The following is an 8433-nucleotide window of genomic DNA, read 5'->3' on the forward strand; positions in this document are numbered from 1 at the left end:
ACGCAACTAGGACGAGAGAGGGTGCGAGAGTTTGGTACGAGTGGAGAAAATATGAAAAGTATAAGAGGAGTAAAGGGTGGGACGAGCTGTAAATGCTGGATAAATAATATGGACGATTTAGCGTGTATCTGGGACGAAAAGGACGCAACTAGGACGAGAGAGGGTACGAGTGTGGTGCGAGTGGAGTCCCCAGTGAGCGAGTGAGCGGGACGGAGTGGCGGCGACCTGACACAACCCTCGGCACCACCACACTAACCTCACCTCGGGGCCGAGCTGCTGCTGCCTCTCTCTGACTCACACACACACACACGCGCTGCCATACCCCAACCCTCCCACCCCACACCACCCCTCTCTTCAACCCCCTTCCCCTCTCTCGTTCCCTCTCTTCCCTGTCCATCCCACCTCATTCCTCCCACATGTTTCATCTTCCCACCATCCCCTCCCCCTCCCTCCATTCCTCTCTTTCTCATTTTCCCTCCTTTCCCCCCCCTCCTCCCCCACGTTCTCACATCCCCCCTGCTATTACCCCTCCCCCTCGACTTTACCACCTCTTCTTTGCCCTATCCCCTCCCCCATTTCTTATTTCCCTCCCCCCTCCCTTCTCTCCCTTCATCCATCCTCCCACATACACGTTCCCAGTTCCCTCTCCTCCCCCCCTTCTACTCCACCCAGCATTCCTCTTAGCTCTCTCTGTCTCTAATCTTTTCGTTTCTCATCCTCTCCACTATTTCTTCTCTCCTTTCTCCCTCCATCCACACCCACGTACCCTTCTCTCACCCTTGTCCTCTCTCTTAAACACAGACACACACACACAATCATCTACCCCTCAGCTCCCTCTCTCTTCACTTGGCTATCTCCATCCTTCCTTCCTTATCATTCCTCTCTCTTCTCTAACTCCTTTGTCTTAACTCGCCCTCACTTCCCTCGTCTTAACTCTCTCACACGCCTCCGTAATTCTCTCTCTCTCTCTCTCTCTCTCTCTCTCTCCCTTTTCTCTCCTTCACTCATTTACATCTCTCCCTCTGCGCTTCCCTCTCTCTCTCCCCTCTTTCACTGCTGTCCCATCTATCACTTTAAAGCTCTCCACAACTCTTTCATTTCCTCTCTCTCTCTCTCTTATCTCCACTCATTTACAACTCTCCCTCTGCGCTTCCCTCTCTCTCTCTCTCCCCTCTTTCACCGCTGTCTCCTTTATCACTTTAAAGCTCTCCACAGCTCTAATTTCCTTTTACATCTCATCCTATTTTTTTCTCGTCTCTCCATTACTTTCCCTTCCTTCTCTCACTCACTGTCTTCCCTATTCTTCCTCTTTCAACTCCCTTTCTCTGTTTTTCTTCCTCTTCTCCTTTCTCTCCTCACTCCACTTACTCTTTCCTTCCTTGTTCTCTCAGTCTCCTTTCTTCTCTTTCCCTCCTTTACTTCCTATCTCTATTCTTTCTTATTCATCACCTCCTCTCTCTTCTTTTCTCTCCTTATTTCACTCTTCATCCTTTTTCATTCTTCCTGTATCGTCTCATCCGCTCTCTTCTCTCTTCGTTTATTCCTCCTCCTCTTCATTCAGCCTCTTTTAATCCCTCCTCTCCCTTCCCTTCGCTCTCTGATTTCCTCACTTCCCTCCACTCATCACCACTTACACTCGTTTCCTCTCTTCCCTCCACTCATCACCACTAACACTCACTCCCTTCCTTCCCTTCTCTCATCACCACTACCACTCATTTCCTCACTTCCCTCCACTCACCACCATTAACACTCATTTCCTCCACTAACACACCCTGGGGAACAAGAAGGACGGGACTTAGGGCGCCGTGACTGCCTGTTGAGGATATAAGTCTGACGTAAGGCTAAGGCTAATGGCTAAATTATTAATGAGATGGGGGGCCTCTGTGGAAGAAGACTGGGGATGTTAATGTTGTTTTTCTGATCCTTAAAATTAGAATAAGTGATTTTCAAGGCCCAAACCAATTATCAAACAGAAATACATACCTGACGATACTTGCTAATGACAGGTAAATTATACTGAAGGGATCGGGTTAATTATACTGAAGGGATAGTAATGGAGCGATGACATTTAATTACTGCCACAAATGCGCACGCCAAGTCGCCAGGAAGACAGCATTACGGTACGACTGATTATATTATTGTCCTTAGGTGTGGTGGCCGCGTGTGTTATAGTGCTTTGTGGCGCTAATTGCAGCTTTGTCAGATTATTTCATTTTCCTGCCTAACAATGACGTAAAACCACCAAAACTATTCCATTCCATCCATTAAAAACCGATTTGAATTTTGCGCTGGCATAGGGAAGCGTGAGCTGTATTTCAGAAGCATTTACACGTTTATCTAATTTTTATCATATTTACTTCCTATAAAAAAAGAAAAAATAACAGCAGCGATAAAACGACATATATCAACAACTTCGTAATGCCTTAGAATCCATTAATTTTCGAACAATTTATTTATTTATTTTCGGGAAGTAAATTTTACCTTTGCCTAGCACGAAAGGTTGGCCAAAAATCTCATCATCTTATACACAGGTGCGAATAATCTTAAGACGCCTGGTGGTTCAGTGTGTTAAGGCGCTTTCCCTCAACTGAAAAAAAAAAAGGGGGGGGCCTATATGTTGGAAATGGTCAGCCCTTCCCTCATCCTCTCCCTGTCAGTCTCTCGCCTTACCCTCCCCCTGCTACTGTATCTCCCATTAGTCGTTATCAATTCCCCTCACATTGGTCGGATCCAAAAAGATTCCCCTCCAATTATCCCTCTGGTCTCTCTTTCTCTCTCTCTCTCTCTCTCTCTCTCATTCGTTCCTCGCTCACCCAACATTCCTTCTTCGGTCTCACAGAATTCCCGGCGATTCCCACTTCCCTCTCTCTCTCTCTCTCTCTCTCCCTCATCAGAATAAAGATACGGACACGCAGCCTTCTTCCGATGCTGATTCTACTTATGCCGATTCTTCCCTTCGAATTTACCAACCGTATACGAGAAGAGGGTTCGGAACCGCGAGGAAGTTTTGCATAATTCGGCAATTTTCTCCCCCCCTCGGTGTTAAACTTCCTCAGGTTCATTTTGGGGTTCTCTCTCTCTCTCTCTCACGTAACCTAACAGCTACCAATATCCGTCTTTATCACTAAATTCTCATCATCATCATTATCATCACCTTAAGCTTTTCACCACTGTCATCATCACGATCTCTACTACTAACTACAAATCCCCCCCCCCCTCTCTCTCTCTCTCCCACTCAACCAAGCGCCTCGATATCCTTTACATACTGTACTGCCATAGACCGTCCGTTTTCTACGTCCTCTTCGTTGTGACTCTCGTTTTCTATTCCTTTTTTCAGCGGATCCTTCACTAGTTTTACAGCTCCGTTCTCTCCATTTTTTTTTTAATTACTTCTCGAATAGCGCTCTGAATCCACTAAACCACCAGGCAATAAAATAAAAATGAACAACATTACAACAGTAGTAGTGGTGGAAACTCCAGGCCTTCTTCCTCTTCAGACCACTACCATTCTTTTTTGGGGGGACAGAAGGGAACTGAGGGGCGTTTGTATAACCGGGCAGATCCACCGGCCAGTTACATCCGTGCCATCGCATGAAGGCGTCTCTCTCCATCACTAAAAAAAAATAATAAGACTAATTTGAAAGTTATGGCGTAAAAAATTCCTCGAGTTTTTTTCCCCCTCGTCACTAATCTTTTTCCCCTCCCTCTAAATTATACCATGATGTATGTTCTCGCCATTAATAACATTTTCTCCTGTGCAAGAAAAATGCTACCCTCTAATTAGCGAGGAAGCACGAATATTTCCAGTGTTATATGTCTACCTGTGTATGTATGTATGTATGTGTATATGTATGTATGTATGTATGTGTGTGTGTGTGTATCTTTCAATCTACTTATTTATGTATGCATGTATGTATGTAGCCTATTCATTTATTCTCTCTCTCTCTCTCTCTCTCTCTCTCCCCTCTTGTAAAATAAACAAATGTTAAATATATATTTGATAAATACTGCACAACTGTCGCTGGGAAAGACAGACAAACAGACAGGCAGACGGACAAACAGAGAGAAAGAGAATGTTATAGTTATAGACAGTGGACAGGCAGATGGATGGATGGAGATAGACGGATAGAGACACAGACAGACAACCAAACAGACAGATTGATAGACAGATAGATGGACAGACAGACAGAGATAGACTGATAATATGAACAATACATATTTTTTTAAAACACCAAAATATGATCATAAAGAAGTTCAAATGCCATGAAAAACAAACATAAGTAAGGAAGAACTTATAAAAACACTACAGTAGCTAAGTAACTGCATCACGCTAAGAGACACCAGGTATCTTACAGGTGTAGTGTGTTTTAAGTGAAATACCTGCGGCCATTTTAGGTCTCACTTAAATACTGATAGCAGGCGGTGTTAAAAAAATAATAATAATGATGATGATGATGATAATGATGATGATAACTCTCACCATCATCGCTACCTCCGCTATCAATCAGAATTCGCATCATCATCATCATCATCATTATCCACACGATCTAATGCATAAACACAAATAATCATATCACCGGTCGGGCGCATAACACTTAACACCACCACCATTACACAACACCCTGATTATGTACACACACACACACACACACACACACACACACACACACACACACAAGGAAACAGAAAAACGAATGATCACAGTTTTAGTCGGGCACATCTATCAGTTGTGACTCAGAAAAAAAAACATCCACACAATCCAATGAAATAAACAGATAAAAACAAGACATGAATCAAACACACGCAACATCAATCACTCAACATCACAACGCAACACGCAGGCTATCCCAACACATCAGTCATCACATCCTCAGACAGACACAGGCAACATCAATCATCACTCAACATCACAACGCAACACCCCGCAACGCAACACAAAAACGAACGAAGATATAACCACACACACACACACACACACACACACACACACACACACACACACACACACACACACACACAGATAGATAAGCTTAAGCCATCACATAGTCACTGAAGCACACGCAACTCGCCTCACTGAACAACACAAAACACAACACTGGGACAATGCAAACACAACATGGCAGCCATCATCGCTTTAGTATAACGCCGCTACTACGCAGTCCGAGGAATATATATATATATATATATATATATATATATATATATATATATATATATATATATATATATATATATAGAGAGAGAGAGAGAGAGAGAGAGAGAGCATTTCAAGGGTATTTCAACATTCATCCCTGGAACAAGCTTACGACACAAAGCCAAGAGAACCACTGGATAAAGCAGACTAAAGAGACTAAATAAAGCAGACTAAGCAGACTAAATAAAGCAGATTAAGGAGACTAAATAAAGCAGACTAAGTAAAGCATACTAAATAAAGCAGACGTTATTGAAAGAGCCTGTGTTTCAGCTTTTCTCGGTTATCCTTAAGCTTTCTCGACTATTTCTCTTCTTCTGTAGCTAATCTACTTGAGAGAGAGAGAGAGAGAGAGAGAGAGAGAGAGAGCCACATCAATCACCACCCCACATCAACAACATTTTTACCTCAGATCAGCAGCTCATACCATCAACATCAGCAACATCAGGTACCATCCCACACCATCACCCACTAGCAACACCACAGGAGAGAATATCCACTCTGCTGTTGCAATCATAGAATTCACCGTGGCATAACACTGAATTGAACACTGTAGCATAACACAGGATTGAACACTAGCATAACACAGGACTCAACACTGCAGCATAACACAAGATCGAACAACTGTAGCATAACACAGGATTCAACCCTGTAAACAGATCAGTGTTGTGTCATTCAATTCTCCAGTTTTATCAGCCCTCAGAGAGAATGACGCCACGCAATGTTGTTAAGCGTTGTTAAAGGGGTTCATCCATTACTCGTAGATTGATAGTACTGATTCCTTCACTACAATAACGCATCTTAAATTTTATCTTCGCTGACAGAAAACTTTTAAGAGATATTGTATAAACTGGAGAATTTATGTAAACCTTTAACGAAAAATTTCGCTGCATGAACAGTATCTGTCTATTTATATATCTGTCTATCTGTGTGTGTGTGTGTGTGTGTGTGTGTGTTTTAGATACGTGAACGCGCATGAAAGCGTGTATGAGTGTGTTTCAAAGCATGTACAAGTATGTTTAAAGGCCACACGAAACTGCCAGAAAATTGTGTGTGTGTGTGTGTGTGTGTGTGTGTGTGTGTGTGTGTGTGTGTGTGCCAAATCGGGTTAGCCTATGTTTGAGGTCCATACCATACGAGGGTGCCGGAAAATACGACTACGTGAGCTTTACCCTGCAATTCCAAAACGCAAATACGGGTTGCACTGAGGACGCGAGGGTATATTGCAAACGGTGTGTGTGTGTGTGTGTGTGTGTGTGTGTGTGTGTGTGTGTTACCTCTCTCAAACACAAACACACACAACTTCATCATCCCACTAACAGCGTCCCGACATAAAATAAACTTCATCCCCCCGTGTTGCAACTCGAATCCCTCCGATAAGCCCGGTGCCTTGAAAATCGAAGGTCAAGGTCAAAGCAGGGCGATTAAGGACGTAACTATCTTCTCCCTCACTAACCCCAATTCGCCTCTATGCACGGGGGCGATAAGGCTTGGAATTGTTGGAGTCTCTGCCTTGGTCTGAGTTATTATTTCTTTCAAGTTATTATTTCATTCACTCGCATGTATTAATGGAGATGAGTCGAGATAATTCCTAACACCCTGGCAATATTTTTCTTTTAACTCTAACTTGTCTTTACTCTTTTTACTCTAACTTGGCCTAATTATGTCTCCATTTCTCATCTTCAAGGTTGAGTTGTAAATAATTAACAGCCTTCTTTTTCCCTTCACTATCAGGATCTATCAAACTGAATAAAATCGTCTGGTGCCGGAGGAACAAAATAATCACCTCCTCGGGCTGAAAGGATTACTCGTGCTACAGAACAGAAAATAGTAACGAAGAAGTGCTATGCAGAAAGACAACTAAGCTTACGAGAAAACGATTCCCACACAAAGTGCAAGCTTAAAGGGTTTTTTCTCAGCGGAACAAAATCGTCTGGAGCCAGCATGGGTTAAATAACGGTGACGTTCGGAGGCTGGAGGCGTTCAGGGTGACATGGGAGAAAAGAAAAAGAAAAAAGAAAGGAAAGAAAAAAAGTGGCGTATGAAAAAAGAAAAAAAAAAGGAAAAGGAAAAACGTTGGATGTAAAGAAGGCGTATGATTAAGCTCAGGTGAATATGAGAGCATACAGAGAGCAAAGAAAACACACGACAGCAAACAGAGAGCACACAGAAAGCACACAGAGAGCAAATAAAGAGCACACAGACAGCAAACAGAGAGCACACAGAGAACACATAAAGAGCACACAAAAAGCACACAGAGATCAGGTTTATTTCCCCCGCAGGCACAAAGGGTCCCCGTCATAGCACAAACCCGCCGGGGAAGGGATCAGAGAAAACGTAAGACAATCACACCATCAGTCTTACATGTCGCGGTGACCAGAGAGAGAGAGAGAGAGAGAGAGAGAGAGAGGGGATGGTGTGGACTCGATCTTACGTTTCTTGAGTTATTTTTCTGTTTCTTAGAGTCTTAGCGTTGAGGGAATATTTGATGGCGGGGTATGCAGTGCTGGATGATTGTGTGTGTGTGTGTGTGTGTGTGTGTGTGTGTGTGTGTGTGTGTGTGTGTGTGTGTGTGTGTGTGTGTGTGTGTGTGTGTGTGTGTGTGTGTGAGAGAGAGAGAGAGAGAGAGAGAGAGAGAGATCCCCATGTTCCATGATCAAAAGTCAAATCGCTTTCAGGAATCCAAAGATAATGGCCAAGGTAGTCGGAAGCGCTCGTAATCCTCTCTTTACGTCTTTCCACTGGCAGTAATCTCTCCGTAACTCACACACACCTGGCTCACAGCGGCCCAGTCATTCACGCACTTACGGCATTTCCCCGGAACGTACAATCGGCGGAATAAGTTAGTGACCCTCAGTGAAAAATTATTGTTGACCTCAAATTTGATGACCGTGGACGTGGGTGATGCGTTGTTTGTTTATTTTTTGCCTCTTGAAAGTCTATATTAGCAGTGATTTATACGTTTTTATCTATATGAACGAATTTAATGACAGGAATGTTAATTGGTGGAAAAAGAAAGCGTCCACTCAATAAAGGAAGTTCTCCAAGCTTTACTGTTACCACCGGACGATTTTATTCAGCACAGAAGAAGGCCCTTGAAGATGTCAGCAAGATCTCCATTAACTCTTATCTTTTCATTTCTTTATTTTCTTTTTCTTTTTTTTTCTTTTTTATCGCTACCACCATACGATTTTATTCAGCTTAGAAGAGATCCCTTGAAGACTTTAGATATAATCCCCATC

Source organism: Coenobita brevimanus, chromosome 89, assembly GCF_032717465.1.
Source record: "Coenobita brevimanus isolate Jiangsu-jjx chromosome 89, ASM3271746v2, whole genome shotgun sequence".
In the NCBI taxonomy this organism is placed as follows: domain Eukaryota; kingdom Metazoa; phylum Arthropoda; class Malacostraca; order Decapoda; family Coenobitidae; genus Coenobita; species Coenobita brevimanus.